This window comes from Ovis aries, chromosome 5, assembly GCF_016772045.2.
Source record: "Ovis aries strain OAR_USU_Benz2616 breed Rambouillet chromosome 5, ARS-UI_Ramb_v3.0, whole genome shotgun sequence".
Taxonomy (NCBI): Eukaryota; Metazoa; Chordata; class Mammalia; order Artiodactyla; family Bovidae; genus Ovis; species Ovis aries.
Window position 1 is genome coordinate 100,602,663 of NC_056058.1, and position 16,099 is coordinate 100,618,761.

A 16,099-nucleotide genomic window follows, 5' to 3' on the forward strand; every position below is an offset into this window, starting at 1 on the left:
CACAGCTGTATAAATAATGCCATTCATAAACAGAACTCGGGCAAATTCAACTCTATTTCTATTAATGTGGAATGTGTTAAAATTTTCCATTTTTGTTTGCTTAAAGGGCATGTAAGTCTTGGCACACAAAAGCTCTCTTGTGTTCACATAATTGTTTTAAGAAAAGTTAAAAAGCCACCTCAAAATCCTAAGGGCACCAAGCAGTCATCCTTCCAAAGAGGTCTATATTTTCAGACATTACGTGTATTACTGATTATGGAACAAAATCCACCGCATAATTTCTGTGATTGTCTAAAACTGACAAAACAGCTGGGAGATAAAAGCTCACTGGTTGCTCTTTCCCCAGATTTTCTTTCATCTCCCTCTGAAGAATTTGATTTCAGAGCATACACAACACAATCAGAAAAGGGAGGCTTTTTTTCTGAATGAAACATTTTCTGTCTTAAGCAAGTTCTAAAGTGGTCTAAATGAGCAGTTTTAGAATCTGATGATACCTACTCCACGGAGGCCTGACGGTAAGTCATGTAATACATCGATGAGTTTATGGGTTTCTCGGTTAGTAATTCCAGATGGTGAGTCTGTGCTTCAGCTGTGCACTCTGTGTAAATCATCTCACTCACAATCAACAGATATCCAGAAGCACTTTAAATGGAAACATTTATTTTTGCCAGTTATTTTTAACTTTCAATAGCATCTCCTTTAAGAACATGGAGCCCCTTGTTTCTCACAGAATTGAGCGCTTTCTCTGGACAGCAGGTTTTGGCCAGATATGTGCTGCCTGAAACAAAGTTTTTCCTGAGGTTTTTATGTGTTCAATATATTTGTGGTTTAATCTGAAGAAACACGGCTTATTGAATCTTCTTTCTCCCTCAACACTACCGTCTTGCCAACTCTTATTTTGGACTGGAACGTACTTCAAAAGGAAAGCATGTTTGCCACAGTTGAAAAATGATTGCTGTTAATGCCAGGGTCTTGGTATCAGCTCTTCAAACCACTATCATTAATCTTAATTAGAAAACTAAAGCAAAGGTTTTTACCATTTGCAATTAATATGGGACCTAATTTGGATTCAGATTCCAAACTGAACTCACTTGTCTGCCTGTGTTGGAGAGCGTGTTTTATACCTGCCAGTACCAATATTGTTTTAGTGACCGAGGAGAGAGCAGTGCCTTGACTGACATCAGAATAATCTGTGTCGACCGTAAGCATTAATCTTATTTAGAAAGTAAAGCTGAACTTTGTCAAAGAAGAAAGATCTAGGGGGAAAAAAAAAGAGGAGAGAAATTGACTTCAAGGCTCCACATAGTATCAAAGCACCAAGGTTTCATCTTTGACTCTTTTCCACGGGAGAGGTAGTGGATTTGGCCATTTGTAATGAAGGTCTTGTCCTTCACTCTTTCCTGTGTTATTTCTCATTCTTCAGAGGAGACATGTGACACTTGAGCTCTTCAAACTGTTCTTACTAGATAGTATTTTAAAGAAAATATCTCTTAATTTTTAGAGACATTACCTCCAACTTGGTACACGTTTCAAGTCACTTTTAATTGAATTTATCTTAATTTACTAAACACAGAAATATCTGTTAAGAAGCTTTTAATCTAGACTATTTATTATATATTTATTATATTAAGATCACCATTGAGCTTACCTTCAATGTGAACCTCTAAACATGGATGGACTGTTCTTTCCTAAAGGTCTGTGAGTGAGGCTGTGAGTTTCGTATCATCTCAGGAGTGTAGTGGCTGGCTGGAAACGGAACTGTGGTGTTTAAAATTTTAATGAAAATTGTCTGATATTCAGAAGATTTTATTTTCAAAAATTTTACCAACTGCTGTGGTAAACTGATACTTGTATCCATGTAAATAAGCATACATATATACATATACACACACACAGATATATATATATATATATATATATATATATATATATATATATATTTATGTGTATAAGTTTATCAAAGCCTGTGTGGATATACATGTGACATGATTTACACATTTTTTGAATATGAAAAAAGAAGATTAAGAAAGGGTATATAGTAGTAGTCAAATCAGGATGATATTCCTAGTATCTAATTTTTAGTAAATTGATTATTAACTTGCTTTTCAGTTTTAAAACACACAGACAAAGCTAGGATCAATATTTAAATGTTTTATCTAAGTTTTATTTGATTAGAAATATGGAGTCAGACTGCTAAACATTCTCATAAAGAGGCTTTAAAACAGTTCTCATATTGTCTCTATTTAATTAAACTTTTTATGCCTTGATCATAGTAAATAAAGAGTACAAAGCATTAACATGACTGAAGCTGGTGTGCATATATGGGTATTTATCATATGAATTGATGTATAATTTACCCATATTTGAAAATAAAACATTAATGTGGCCAATAAATATTGATTGACAGAGAACAAAATTAAATAGAAACTTAAACATGCCCTCTGGCCTCCGGTCCCATCACTGCATGGGAAACAGATGGGGAAACAGTGGAAACAGGGTCAGACGTTACTTTTTGGGGCTCCAAAATCACTGCAGATGGTGACTGCAGCCATGAAATTAAAAGACGCTTACTCCTTGGAAGAAAAGTTATGACCAACCTAGATAGTATATTGAAGAGCAGAGACATTACTTTGCTGACAAAGGTCCGTTTAGTCAAGGCTATGGTTTTTCCTCTGGTCATGTATGGATGTGAGAGTTGGACTGTGAAGAAGGCTGAGTGCCAAAGAATTGATGCTTTTGAACTGTGGTGTTGGAGAAGACTCTTGAGAGTCCCTTGGACTGCAAGGAGATCCAACCAGTCCATTCTAAAGGAGATCAGCCCTGGGATTTCTTTGGAAGAAATGATGCTGAAGCTCAAACTCCAGTACTTTGGCCACCTCATGCGTAGAGTTGACTCATTGGAAAAGATTCTGATGCTGGGAGGGATTGGGGGCAGGAGAAGGGGACGACAGAGGATGAGATGGCTGGATGGTATTACTGACTCGATGGGCGTGAGTCTGAGTGAACTCCAGGAGTTGGTGATGGACAGGGAGGCCTGGCATGCTGTGATTCATGGGGTCGCAAAGAGTCGGACACGACTGAGTGACTGAACTGACTGTACTGACTTCAAAATATATCTCAAATGTATGCCCCAACATAAACCTTTCCTCAAAATTCACCCTTCTTACTACTTGCTTTGACCGAGAAGCTTTCTCTAACCAAACAGCTGAATTTCAGCCACCACGAAACACCCTGGAAGTAGCACTAAGGGAGATTGGCGCCTGTCAAGAATTTTTACCCGTTCAGTGTATTCACTTTTGCCTGGTCACTTTCATCATGGGAATGGTGCTTCTGTTTCATATAATCTGGTTTTCTGTGTGTATACAAGTGACTTTTCAATGTTAGAAATTTCCCATTAGAATGCTCTTAAATAGTGCTATTCTGGCTCTGAAAGATGGTGGATGAATTAACATGGGAACCTTTGCGTAAACAATATTCATTATTCTTAGTTAGAAAGTCATATTTTCTGATGGCCATGAGAGGGTTTTATTTTGTTTCTGAATTCTCAGTTGGCAACTAAATCAAAACCCATTTCCAATAACTGCCAGTACATAGCTCACATATTCCTACGCTTCATTTTCTCCAGCTATCCTATAAGGTGTAAATGTGATAAAGCTGCTGAATAATCTTCTCTTGCAAAGGGCATTAGTAGACATCTAGTTTGTATATTCTTATCACGCAGTTTCTCACTAAATACAGCTTTGTCTTTATCTTCTAATCTCTAGTTATAAACACCTTCATTATAATCTGAGGGAAACTGTGTTAGTAAACATGGTGAATTGGGAAATGTCTTTAAAATCTGTAGTCTATTAAATAATCCCAGCAACAGGGAAATACTTTGTAATATTATGAAAATACTTTAACGGTGGAATATATTGCCTTCTTCTTTCAGAGTTTTTTTTTTAAATTATTATGTGTAAGGTTTTAGAATAGTGAAAGGACCATACCAGAGGTAATTTTGACAATCCCAGAGGTAGTCCATGTTCCACATATAGTACTGTCTGTAGAAAGATACCAATGACAAATTGCCTATTAGGGCAAGCTGTACATTTTGTTATTTCTTGGGTCCCTTTCAAATCAATACTATCTTTTCTTTAATCATAATAAGGAAGAGATCCAATGGATTAAAATATCAATAAAGTTGAAATAGCATTACATTTTGAAAATGTGAACTAACTAGTCCAGTCTTTCTTGAAGAACACATTATTAAATTGGTTCACATAGACAGTGACCTGGACCACGATGTAAATGGCAGGCTTTCATACTGAACTAAGTATAGTGATATTCATTTTGACATCTGTCCATCAGCTTATTTATTTTGCCTGATGTAGTGTTACGATACGTATGTTTCAGAATTTTAGGTAAAAAACCCAGGTAATCTAGAAAAAATACTTTTAAAATTAAATTAATTAAAAATTATTTTTGAGTTAAAGGTAAAAACCTTATAACACTCTTAAACAAAAATTTCTATATTTTTTATGTCCTTTTGAAAAATATATCATTGACTTGGGAAATACATTCTTATAAAGTCTAAATATTGATACTGACTTCTGGGGGAAAAAAAACAGCAACATGAAAAATAGAATAAATATTTCCATATTATTTTCCTATAAATTTATGTTTAGAAATAGTAACTTTGAAACAAGTGGGGACAAAGTCTAAAACTGTCAAATAAGAGCATTATATTAACTCAAAGGGCTTCCCTTGTGACTCAGCTGATAAAAAATCTGCCTGCAATGCAGGAGACCTAGGTTCGATCCCTGGGTTGGGAAGATGCCCTGGAGAAGGGAACAACTACCCTCTCCAATATTCTGGCCTGGAATATTCCCAACTGTTTAAGTTAGAATAATACTCAGCATTTTGGAGTTTTTAATCTCAGGAGATAGATGTGTTCAGTCTTGCAATATTTTCATTGTATGCTTTTTCCACACACCACTAGAGGCCACACAACTCCAAAAATAAATGAGTGATAACATGGATTGCTAATGGAAGCATAAAAGAAAGTAGAAAGTTAAGTGGAAGGATTACCGCTGTCTGCATGGTAAGATTTTAAATTCAGATTTTCCCTGGAAGACTTTAGATGGCCCTTGTGAAGTCATTAACACTTCACCTTTTATTTCCTTCTCTATTGCAACATATTCTAATGTTGCACATCTCTTACACACATCCACTTACACAGAACATATGTGTGTGTGTGTGTGTGTGTGTGTGTGTGTGTGTTAGCCGCGCAGTTGTATCCAACCCTTTGGCAACCCCATGGACCTGTAACCTACCCCATGTAGCCTGCCAGGCTTCTCTGTCCATGGGATTTCCCAGGCAAGAGTACTGGAGTGGGTTGCTATTTCCTTCTCTAGGGAATCTTCTTGACTGAGGGATCAAACTGAGGTCTCCTGCATTGCAGGCAGATTCTTTACCATCTGAGCCACCAGCGAAGCCCATAAATTTATATATGTAACTGCCCACAGCAAACAGTCTTGAATGAAATATACTTCTGAACCTTCTGAATTATCCATTAGATAACTGAATTTAAAAATATACTGTATTATAGATTGCTGAAAAGTTGCTTGCTTTCTTTTTATGTTAATTTTTATATTAGGGAAAAAAGACTTTAAATAGCAGTTTATATTTATAATAAAAATATGGCCATTCTCGGTGTCAAACTTTACATTATGCCACAAACATATTTTTATAATAATTATGTGAAGACCTGCAGAGACAAGCTGCCTTCTTTCTCCGAGAGCACACCCCCTCGCACGTGGTCTGAGAACAGTGTGGGGATAATGTTTCATTGCCAGTAAACAGACCCGTCTTCTGGGTCTTTTCTTACATCCTAAGTAAAATTAAATGTAGCATTTTCAGCCTGGTTTCTAAATGTTGTGTCTGCCAGTCGGCAGCTTGTCACCTTGAGCAGACTTAACCAATTAGTTCAGTTCTCTGGTTCCTAGCTAGACTTGAATCATAGGAAGCTTTCACGGCATCTCTGCAGAAGTTTAAAAAGTGTCTTTTTGGTGAATAAGTAGCGTCTAGGTTCTGGGAGTTTGTTTTGTGAAAAACCAGTAGCACCTGGGCTGATTTTTATAGAAGACATAACATTTCCCAGCTTTTCTCTGAGCACCTATCATTGTGGGCACCTCCGTTTTCCTGAGGAGTAAACGTAGTTTCCCTTCTTTTTCAGCTCGAGAAAGAGCAGAAATGACATCATGATAGCAAAGTAATATCTAAGGCAGAGTTCCCCGGATTTTAAAACTGCAGCTGCTCACACTGACAATTACTAAGTGATGCTATTTCAAAATTAACAGATCTGAATCCTACAGGACTTTTCTTCTGTCTAGAAGGATGTGAAGACTCCTCAGGGGATATAGAGGCACATGAGGCCCAGTGTTTCCTCCCAGGAAAATAACAATATAGATATAAACTTTAGAGTTTGTCTTTAATAACAGTCTAACTGCATGCTATTTTCTGAGATACAGCTGAAGTAGTTAGAATAAAAAACTAGTAAGAGATAGAGAATTATCACAAGCAAGATAGGAAAGCAGAATGGCAATACTATTCTTGAAGAATTCAAAGCAGAAAGTGTGAAACAAAAAAATAAGTGCCTACTTTATATCATTAAAAATGACGATAGCATTTGGGAAAGCTCACAAAATTAATATTTGCCCTCTAAACAAGATAGCTTTGTGACACAAAAATATTTCACAATGAAATATAGACAAAGACTATTGATAAGATTCTTTGAAACAACTTTATCAATGTTTGAAAATTAAATGAGCTAAAATTAAAGCGGTATAATGACTCGAGTAATTTAAGTAATTTTGAGATATGTAGATATACTTGAGAGATATATATATGTGTATGTATATATATATATATTATATATAATTGTCTTTGGATATGTGGCTGCTTCTCATACTTAATTTATTTAAGTATATTTTGAGTTATATTTATACATCATATAAAATTATGTATTATAGGTATTTACATAGATATGCTTTTTAAAGAAAAAAGCCTACATGAGATAAAAAATCAATCAATTCCAAAATTCAGATATTAATTGTTTTTGCTTTAAGCACCTTAAAAATGACTGTAAGCTATTAAAAACTTTATTTTTATTTTTTTTTATTAAAAACTTTAAATATTGATAGTTTTTGGCACTCATAAAAATTATCATGCCAAGTAACTCTTATATGATGGGGAAAGAAATGGCAACCCACTCCAGTATTCTTGCCTAGAAAATTCCGTGGACAGAGGAGTCTGGCGGACTACAGTCCATGGGGTCACTGAGAGTTGGACACGAGTGAGCGATTGAGCACAATTCTAACATGAAGACGTAACTGAAGGGATATTCAGTGTTCATGTGCAGGGGTGCAGGAGCATTTTATGTTTAAAATGTGTCAGTTCAGTTCAGTTCAGTCACTCAGTCGTGTCTGACTCTTTGAGACCCCATGAATTGTAGCACGCCAGGCCTCCGTGTCCATCACCAACTCCCAGAGTTCACTCAAACTCCTATCCATTGAGTCGGTGATGTCATCCAGCCGTCTCATCCTCTGTCGTCCCCTTCTCCTCCTGCCCTCAATCCCTCCCAGCATCAGAGTCTTTTCCAATGAGTCAACTCTTCGCATGAGGTGGCCAAAGTACTGGAGTTTCAGCTTTAGCATCATTCCTTCCAAAGAACACTCAGGGCTGATCTCCTTTGGAATGGACTGGTTGGATCTCCTTGCAGTCCAATGGACTTGCAAGAGTCTTCTGCAACACCACAGCTCAAAAACATCAATTCTTCAGCACTCAGCTTTCTTCACAGTCCAACTCTCACATCCATACATGACCACTGGAAAAACCATAGCCTTGACTAGACGGACCTTAGTCAGCAAAGTAATGTCTCGGCTTTTTAATAAGCTGTCTAGGTTGGTCATAACTTTCCTTCCAAGGAGTAAACGTCTTTTAATTTCATGACTGCAGTCACCATCTGCAGTAATTTTGGAGCCCCAAAAATAAAGTCAGCCATTGTTTCCACTGTTTCCCCATCTATTTCCCATGAAGTGATGGGACCAGATGCCATGACCTTCGTTTTCTGAATGTTGAGCTTTAAGCCAACTTTCCCACTCTCCTCTTTCATTTTCATCAAGAGGCTCTTTAGCTCCTCTTCACTTTCTGCCATAAGAGCAGTGTCATCTGCATGTCTGAGGTGATTGATATTTCTCCCGGAAACCTTGATTCCAGCTGGTGCTTCTTCCAGCCCCACGTTTCTCATGATGTATTTGTGTCAATACCACCTAAATCTAGACTTAGTGTTGCTCAGACAAGCTTCTTCTTAAATTAATATAAACTGTTTCTAAAATCTATATAGAAGCAAAGGGCCAAGGATAGTCAAACCTTATCAGTAAAATAAAATAAAATAGGGAATCCAATTGACAATCTTATTATAAAATGGAAATATTACTGTGTATAGGCCATTCTGGGATAAGTAATTGCCAATAGAAGAAAGTGTAGTATTATTAAAAGAGCCCTGCTTCTGAGAAATTTTGCTTTATGACAGATGAGAGATGGCAGAATTTGGGGCAAAGGATTGACTCTTATGTAAGTGGACTTGGAAAATTCAGGTTTCCAGACCAAAACAAACAGCAATAAAACAATGATACGTCAAAGACTGTCAGATTTTATTGTATACAAATTAAGAACTTTAGCTTGTGAAAATGTATTTAGTGAAAGGACAGAATACACACTGGCACTAGATATTTGCAATATATGTAAACAATAAAATATTAATTTTCAAATATATAACTCTTAAAGGACAATCAATAGGCAAGTGAACAAAACTAGAAAAATATTTGGGCATGAACAGGTATTTTGCAGGAAAAGTAATACAAATAACTAAAAGAGGTGTGAAGATGTGTAATAATCACAAAATTACAAATCAAGATAGCTATATGATGCTATTTTAGACTCATTTATTAGGTAGAAGTTAAGGCTGACTCTACTGAGGTTCACATGTGATGTGCATTGTTGGGGTCAATTATGCTGGTAGGAGAATAAATTGTGTAATAAGTATGGAAAACAATTTGTCTTTGTCTTGTAAAGTGAACTTTTGTTTCCCCTATAATCCAATAATTTAACTCCTAAGTGTTTACATTGTACAGGAGACAAGGTTTAAGACAATCCCCCCAAAAAATAAATGCATAAAAAAGCAAATTGGCTGTCTGAGGAGCCCTTACAAATAGCTGGGAAAAGAAGAGAAGCAAAAAAGCACAGGAGAAAAGGAAAGATATACCCATTTGAATGCAGAGTTCCAAAGAATAGCAAGGAGAGATAAGAAAGCCTTATCAGTGATCAATGCAAAGAAATAGAGGAAAACAATAGAATGGGAAAGACTAGAGATCTCTTCAAGAAAATTAGAGATACCAAGGGAACATTTCATGCGAAGATGGGCTCAATAAAGGACAGAAATTGTAGGGACCTAACAGAAGCAGAAGATATTAAGAAGAGGTGGCAAGAATACACAGGAGAACTGTAGAAATAAGATCTTCACGACCCGGATAATCACGATGGTGTGATCACTCACCTGGAGCCAGACATCCTGGAATGTGAGGTCAAGTGGGCCTTAGAAAGCATCACTATGAACAAAGCTAGTGGAGGTGATGGCATTCCAGTTGAGTTATTTCAAATCCTGAAAGATGATGCTGTGAAAGTGCTGCAATTAATATTCCAGCAAATTTGGAAAACTCAGCAGTGGCCACAGGACTGGAAAAGGTCAGTTTTCATTTCAATCACAAAGAAAGGCAATGCCAAAGAATGCTCAAACTACTGCACAATTGCACTCATCTCACATGCTAGTAAAGTAATGCTCAAAATTCTCCAAGCCAGGCTTCAGCAATACGTGAACCGTGAACTTCCTGATGTTTAAGCTGGTTTTAGAAAAGGCAGAGGAACCAGAGATCAAATTGCCAACATCTGCTGGATCATGGAAAAAGCAAGAGAGTTCCAGAAAAACATCTATTTCTGCTTTATTGACTATGCGAAAGCCTTTGACTGTGTGGATCACAATAAACTGTGGACAATTCTGAAAGAGATGGGAATACCAGACCACCTGACCTGCCTCTTGAGAAACCTGTATACAGGTCAGGAAGCAGCAGTTAGAACTGGACATGGAACAATAACTGGTTCCAAATGGGAAAAGGAGTACATCAAGGCTGTATATTGTCACCCTGCTTATTTAACTTATATGCAGAGTACATCATGAGAAACGCTGGGCTGGAAGAAGCACAAGCTGGAATCAAGATTGCAGGGAGAAATATCAATAACCTCAGATATGCAGATGCCTTTGCTGCTGCTGCCAAGTTGCTTCAGTCATGTCTGATTCTGTGCGACCCGATAGACGGCAGCCCACCAGGCTCCGCCGTCCCTGGAATTCTCCAGGCAAGAATACTGGAGTGGGTTGCCATTTCCTTCTCCAGTGCATGAAAGTGAAAAGTGAAAGTGAATTTGCTCAGTCGTGTCCTATTCTTTGAGACCCCATGGACTGTAGCCCACCAGGCTCCTCCGTCCATGGGGTTCTCCAGGCAAGAGTACTGGAGTGGGTTGCCAGTTACTACTCCAGGGGTTATCACTCTGGGAGTTGCTGATGGACAGGGAAGCCCGATGTGCTGCAGACCATGGGGTCGCAAAGAGTCAGGCATGACTGAGCAACTGAACTAACCCCAGGGGATCATCCTGACCCAGCCATTGAACCTACTTCTCTTGCATTGACAGGCAGATTCCTTTCCACTGTACCACCTGGAAACCTCTCCCCCTCAAAAACAAAAACAAAAACAAACTCTGAAACATCATAAATGCTTTAAATAGATAAATTAGATAGAAAATAAATAAATTTCACTACAAAATGAAATATTATGCATCTGGAAAATGAAATGAATTACAGCTGTATGTCATAACGTAGATCACTTTGTTATGATAGTAATGATTTGGAAAAATGACATGCAGAATGATGACCTTTATATAAAGTTCAATAAAGGAAATGTAAGCTGATATTTTTCATATGCAAAAAGACTTTCTAGTAACAGTGGATGTGAAAGATTATTAATATAAGAAATGTGACTAGAAAAATAAAAATGAAAAGTAATGAAGTGCTTACTTGAGCAAAGGGTATGTGGTCAGATTAACAGTGTATTCATTTTTGATTAAAGAATAAATGAACACATTCTCCCTGAAAAACAATTCATTAATATCTAAAGAAATTTTAAAACTTTTCTTTGGAATAGTGATTCTTAGAATCAGTTCTTAGAAATAATCAGTGTACAAAGTTTTATAGGTAAATATATCTATCACTTTATGATTGACAGTAAAAATTAGAAATAAATGAAATGTAAACTATTATGATTCAATAAATTATAGTGTATACATAAAATGGATGTTAAGAAATCATTAAAATGATATTTTCAGGTTTTTAGAATAATCATTTAATTATTTTATACAAACTGATATATATTTAATAAAATTATTTTAAGAATCAAGCAGAAGAATCAAGAAAAAGAACAATACTATATCTTCATCCACAAATTACACCTTGGGCAAATATCATTCCTAGTTCGTGCTTCTCTCTCTCTCTTCACATACATATGCACATATATGTGTATATATCTTATATTTATTTACATAAAATAAATGTGTTTGTATTTTATATGTGTATATTATACATGGATTCCCTGAGTTGATTAACTTTCAGGAATATCTTTTATTGCCATTGTATATGTGTGTGCTAATGAGCTCAGTTGTATCCGACTCTTTGTGATCCCATGGACCATAGCCTGCCAGGCTCTTCTGTCCATGGGATTCTCCAGGTAAGAATACTGGAGTGGGTTGCCATGCCCTCCCCTGGGGGAATCTTCCTGACCCAGGGATCGAACCTGCCTCTCTTGCATCTCCTGCAGTGGCAAGTAAGTCCTTTACCACTAGTGCCACCTGCACTGTTTTGGAAATACAGAAAAAAAAAATCCTCAATTGTATAAGTAAAGAAATAATTATTTGCATTTTGCCATATACAATTATGTTTTAAGTTCACATATAATATGTGAACCTTGTTGATGGTAGAACCATATGGTAGAACCTTGTTTATGAAGTCTATTAAATATATGGTATAAAGAAAGGTTAATTACAGTAATGTGTAAATGTGAAATTTTTGAGGGCCAAAGGATGGTTTAACCTTAAATGAGTTTCATAAAATCAAAATTTATTCTGTTTTCTATCTGGCACTCACGGCATAGGAAGCAAATTCTTTTTAATCCCCTTTATTTTCTGAGGGTCCATGCTTGAAGATAGCGATGTGTTAGTATCTTGCAGCACTAGTTTTCTTTACCCACTATGACTTCTGGTTCTCAATGACCAGGCCCATTTCAAAACCAATGCTTGATTTGGCAGAATATTGCCACCGTTTTGTTTTATCAAGCTCCAAAAATGAAACAAAGATGTAAGTAGCATCTCTTTTCACCTTCTTAAAGAAAAGATTGTATTAATATATACCTGAATCATCCCAAATAACTGTAGGGCTCTGAAACACAAGAGCCATTTATCACATTTGATTTCCTTCTCTTCAGCAAATGCAAAACAGGACACTTTAAGGATCTCCCCAGAAATTTAGAGGGTTAAAGCTTCAGTATTCAAAAGTGAAGTTACTCATTTAAGATTAAAAATTTGCTGACAATAAGCTTGGGAGTCATGATAGCTTCAAATACGACGGCTTCACAAACTATTGGCTTGTAGAATAACCACAGTAAGAAAGATTGGGCTTTTGAGTCTGCTGTTTCAATGCGAGGTATGTTATATATAACACACTACTCTTCGCATTAGGAGGTGAGAGGTGTATATCTTGACTTAACTGGAAATATTCTTTTCCCCTGGAAAAGATGATTCACAAAGCCCAACTCGGGCAAGGACGTTCACAATTCTAAATACAAAGCAGACTAGTGCAGTCCTGGGAACAATGAGGAACTGAATGGACTGCAGGCCCATGTCCTCAGTTCATTACAAACTGCGTTAGGCCTGGACTATTTCATTTTGGATTATTTTTTGCAACCTCATAATCTCTTTAATGGCAGTAATTTGTTAATAAAACAGTGGTAATGAAACAGAAGTATCTGTTTACAGCAGTGCCCATGTATTTCTTGTGCTTAAGCCCGCTTTCATTATTTACAGGGATAGGTACACATTTGCTCTGGCATACATCAGTAATAGAAAACCACTTTATAGCAGGCTAGGAAAGGACATCATCAGGCTAGGTATAATGTGTGTATCTGGAATCATTATTGCCCCCTTTGGAGTGTTTTTTTCAACCTTAAAGCAATACATCTTGAAGCAAGCTAAAAGCTGCAATACAAACATAGTTTATCTTTAGTCCTTTAAACAATGTTTCTTTGACCTGAATGGGCTCTCTGCATCAGCAGTTGCCTCTTCAGTTTTTCTCATTTCTTGACTTGGGAACCTACACTCTAGTCTGAACCAATAGTAATTCTAGAAACAAAATTATATTTCAAAGATATTTGAATTTATTTTTCCTTATGTCTACAGAAGCTTATTTTTTCCTTCTGTTTCATGTCTATTGATAGCATAGTATGTTTGTGTCTATAATCTGTATGAAATATTGAGGATTCTTGATGAAAACATCAAGAAAACACAATTCCCCAATCTAAAATAACAATAATGAAAAATTCAATTCATTGAAAATAAGTAATATAATTTTTAATACTCTGAAGAGAAAGACCAGCTTTTTTTCAGTTTTGAAAAATTTATTTTAGTTAAATTTAATAAATAAATTCAAATATAATATTTTTAAGAAATTCCTTATTTAAAATATATTTTGCATTTGATAAATTTTTCTCAGTATGACAGCACAGAATACTGTATGAGAAGAAAGGCTATCTAAAATGCAGTTAAGTCTACTGTAAGCAAAAATCCCTTTATAATGCAGTTTATGTTACAGTATTCTGTTATGTCTTTTATAAAAATCTGAATTCTTTGGAAGTTGGGAGACAGTTACAACAGAAGGTTATAAAAGCTTTATCTATTATGTCAAAACATGTTCTATTAATTAATAAGGGATTGGCAAAGAAGTCTTCTCATTTTAATGATTTCAAAATCATGGATTTTCTGTATCATAGGACTTGCCTAAAATGCCAATCTGTATATGTCATTTTGCCGTATATCAACCATGATGCAATTCCCAACTACACCCCGCTGCATGAACGGTGGCATAGCATAACCCTTTTTAGTCAGCTTCCTCATATGTAAAAAGGAACAATGACAATTCCTGCCATAGATGGAATTTATTCCTAAAGAAGATCTTGCATCAGAACACGAAATGGAAACAGAGGAAACATTCACTTAACATTAGCTTATCGATAGTATATTTCAAGGAAGTAGTGAAGTCGCCATTTACAGTGGTGTTTATTGGGCTGTATACTCATGGCTTGAAACTGAGATTAAGGGATGGGGGGTTTTATGTGCCTCTTAAAATTGTTTTCCTGTGACTAATTCTGTAAGATTGTAAAGCTAACTGTGAAATAATTCATGAAAACTATGAAGTCAGGGTACTTTGGAGAAGTCATTCTGTTCATGAATGTTGCTCCTTTCCAGTCACCAGCCCTCAGGATGCCACAGGCAGGCACAGACACAGAACTACATCCACGGGAAGGGAGGAGGCCTGTGTCTATGGAAGAAAACCGGACTGTTCTTCTGAACCTCCTGCACAATCTGCCAGATGCACGTGAGTGGTTTCACCTCTTCAGATCACCTCCTGTGGCTAAGCGCTGAGAGAAAGATCAGCTACCTAGTTTTCCAGGCTTGGTGCAAGGTGAAAATGTAGGACCGCTTTCTTCAAATAGCGGGAAACAAATGCTAGCCAAGGTATGCCAAGTAAAATTCCTTTCTTCTCTGCTTCTTCTATGTCTTTCACAACCTGAACTATATATTTTAAAAAGTTTACTCTGTCATGGCCTGCCCTTTGGGCACGGGGATTTCTGGTGGGCTAGTGCAGACATTCACAGGCCCCTCAGGGGCCTCTGCTCTGTGTGACAAGTGTGCAAGTGTGCAAGGCCCGCCCACTGCCCAGTGCCCACCTCCTGCCAGACACCAGACCAACACTCTGACTCTCATAGTGAGCCAGGGGGTCAAGCAGGCGCGAACCACGGAGGACAGACAGCCTCGGGGATCACTGTGACCTCTGCCCCGGGAGGTATCAGCTGCCTGGATGAGGGGGTGGTGGATAGTGAGAGGGTGGGGGGTTGGTGGAAGAGACTGGCCCCTGTCCATCTCCTGCGGGTTGTGCCAAGGAGAGGCAAAATCACCCCTCCGTCTCACCAGGACCAACCTTCACCTTCTGGGCACTGGTGACCAGCCCAGGCTGGCAGTGCAGGGTGGAGGCTACAGCTCAGAGAGGGAGAAGGGGTTGAGTTTCTAAGTCTCCAGGGGGGCTCCCTTGCAAATCCCACGTTCAAAGCTAAAATTCTTCAGAATTGCAAAGCGGTGACTGAAGATGCCAGAGAAGGCAATGGCAACCCATTCCAGTACTCTCGCCTGGAAAATTCCATGGATGGAGGAGCCTGGTGGGCTGCAGTCCATAGGGTCGCCAAGTGTCAGACACGACTGAGCGGCTTCACTTTCACTTTTCACTTTCATGCATTGGAGAAGGAAATGGCAACCCACTCCAGTGTTCTTGCCTGGAAAATCCCAGGGACGGGGCAACCTGGTGGGCTGCCATCTATGGGGTCGCACAGAGTCAGACACGACTGAAGCGACTTAGCAGCAGGAGCAGCAGCAGACCAAAGATGCCTTAAACCCCAGGTGCGGGCGCGGGACACAGGCAGAATTTCTGCCGCTGCTCTGGTTGCGTGAGGACAACCCTGGCCCAGCAGAGGCACGAGGCATGGAACCTGTACTCCCGGGCTTCTGAGCAGATCGCTCCTGATGTGTAGGACGTGCCTTCCGGAAGCATCAAGAAATGTTGGAATAGTGGTATTTCAATTAAAATTATTTATGAATCAAGATCCAAGCAGCATCCTCTGAGTGAGGGTCCTGT

At 37.8% G+C, this 16,099-nt stretch overlaps 1 long non-coding RNA gene across 1 annotated transcript in view; it reads left to right on the top strand.

Moving 5' to 3' along the window:
• LOC121819687 (uncharacterized) overlaps positions 1 to 16,099 on the top strand; it is a 495,504-nt gene that overhangs the window by 443,355 nt on the left and 36,050 nt on the right. Inside the window, exon 5 of the long non-coding RNA XR_009600942.1 lies at positions 14,659 to 14,788. This is a non-coding gene — a long non-coding RNA (uncharacterized LOC121819687). The remainder of the gene's footprint in view (positions 1 to 14,658; positions 14,789 to 16,099) is intronic.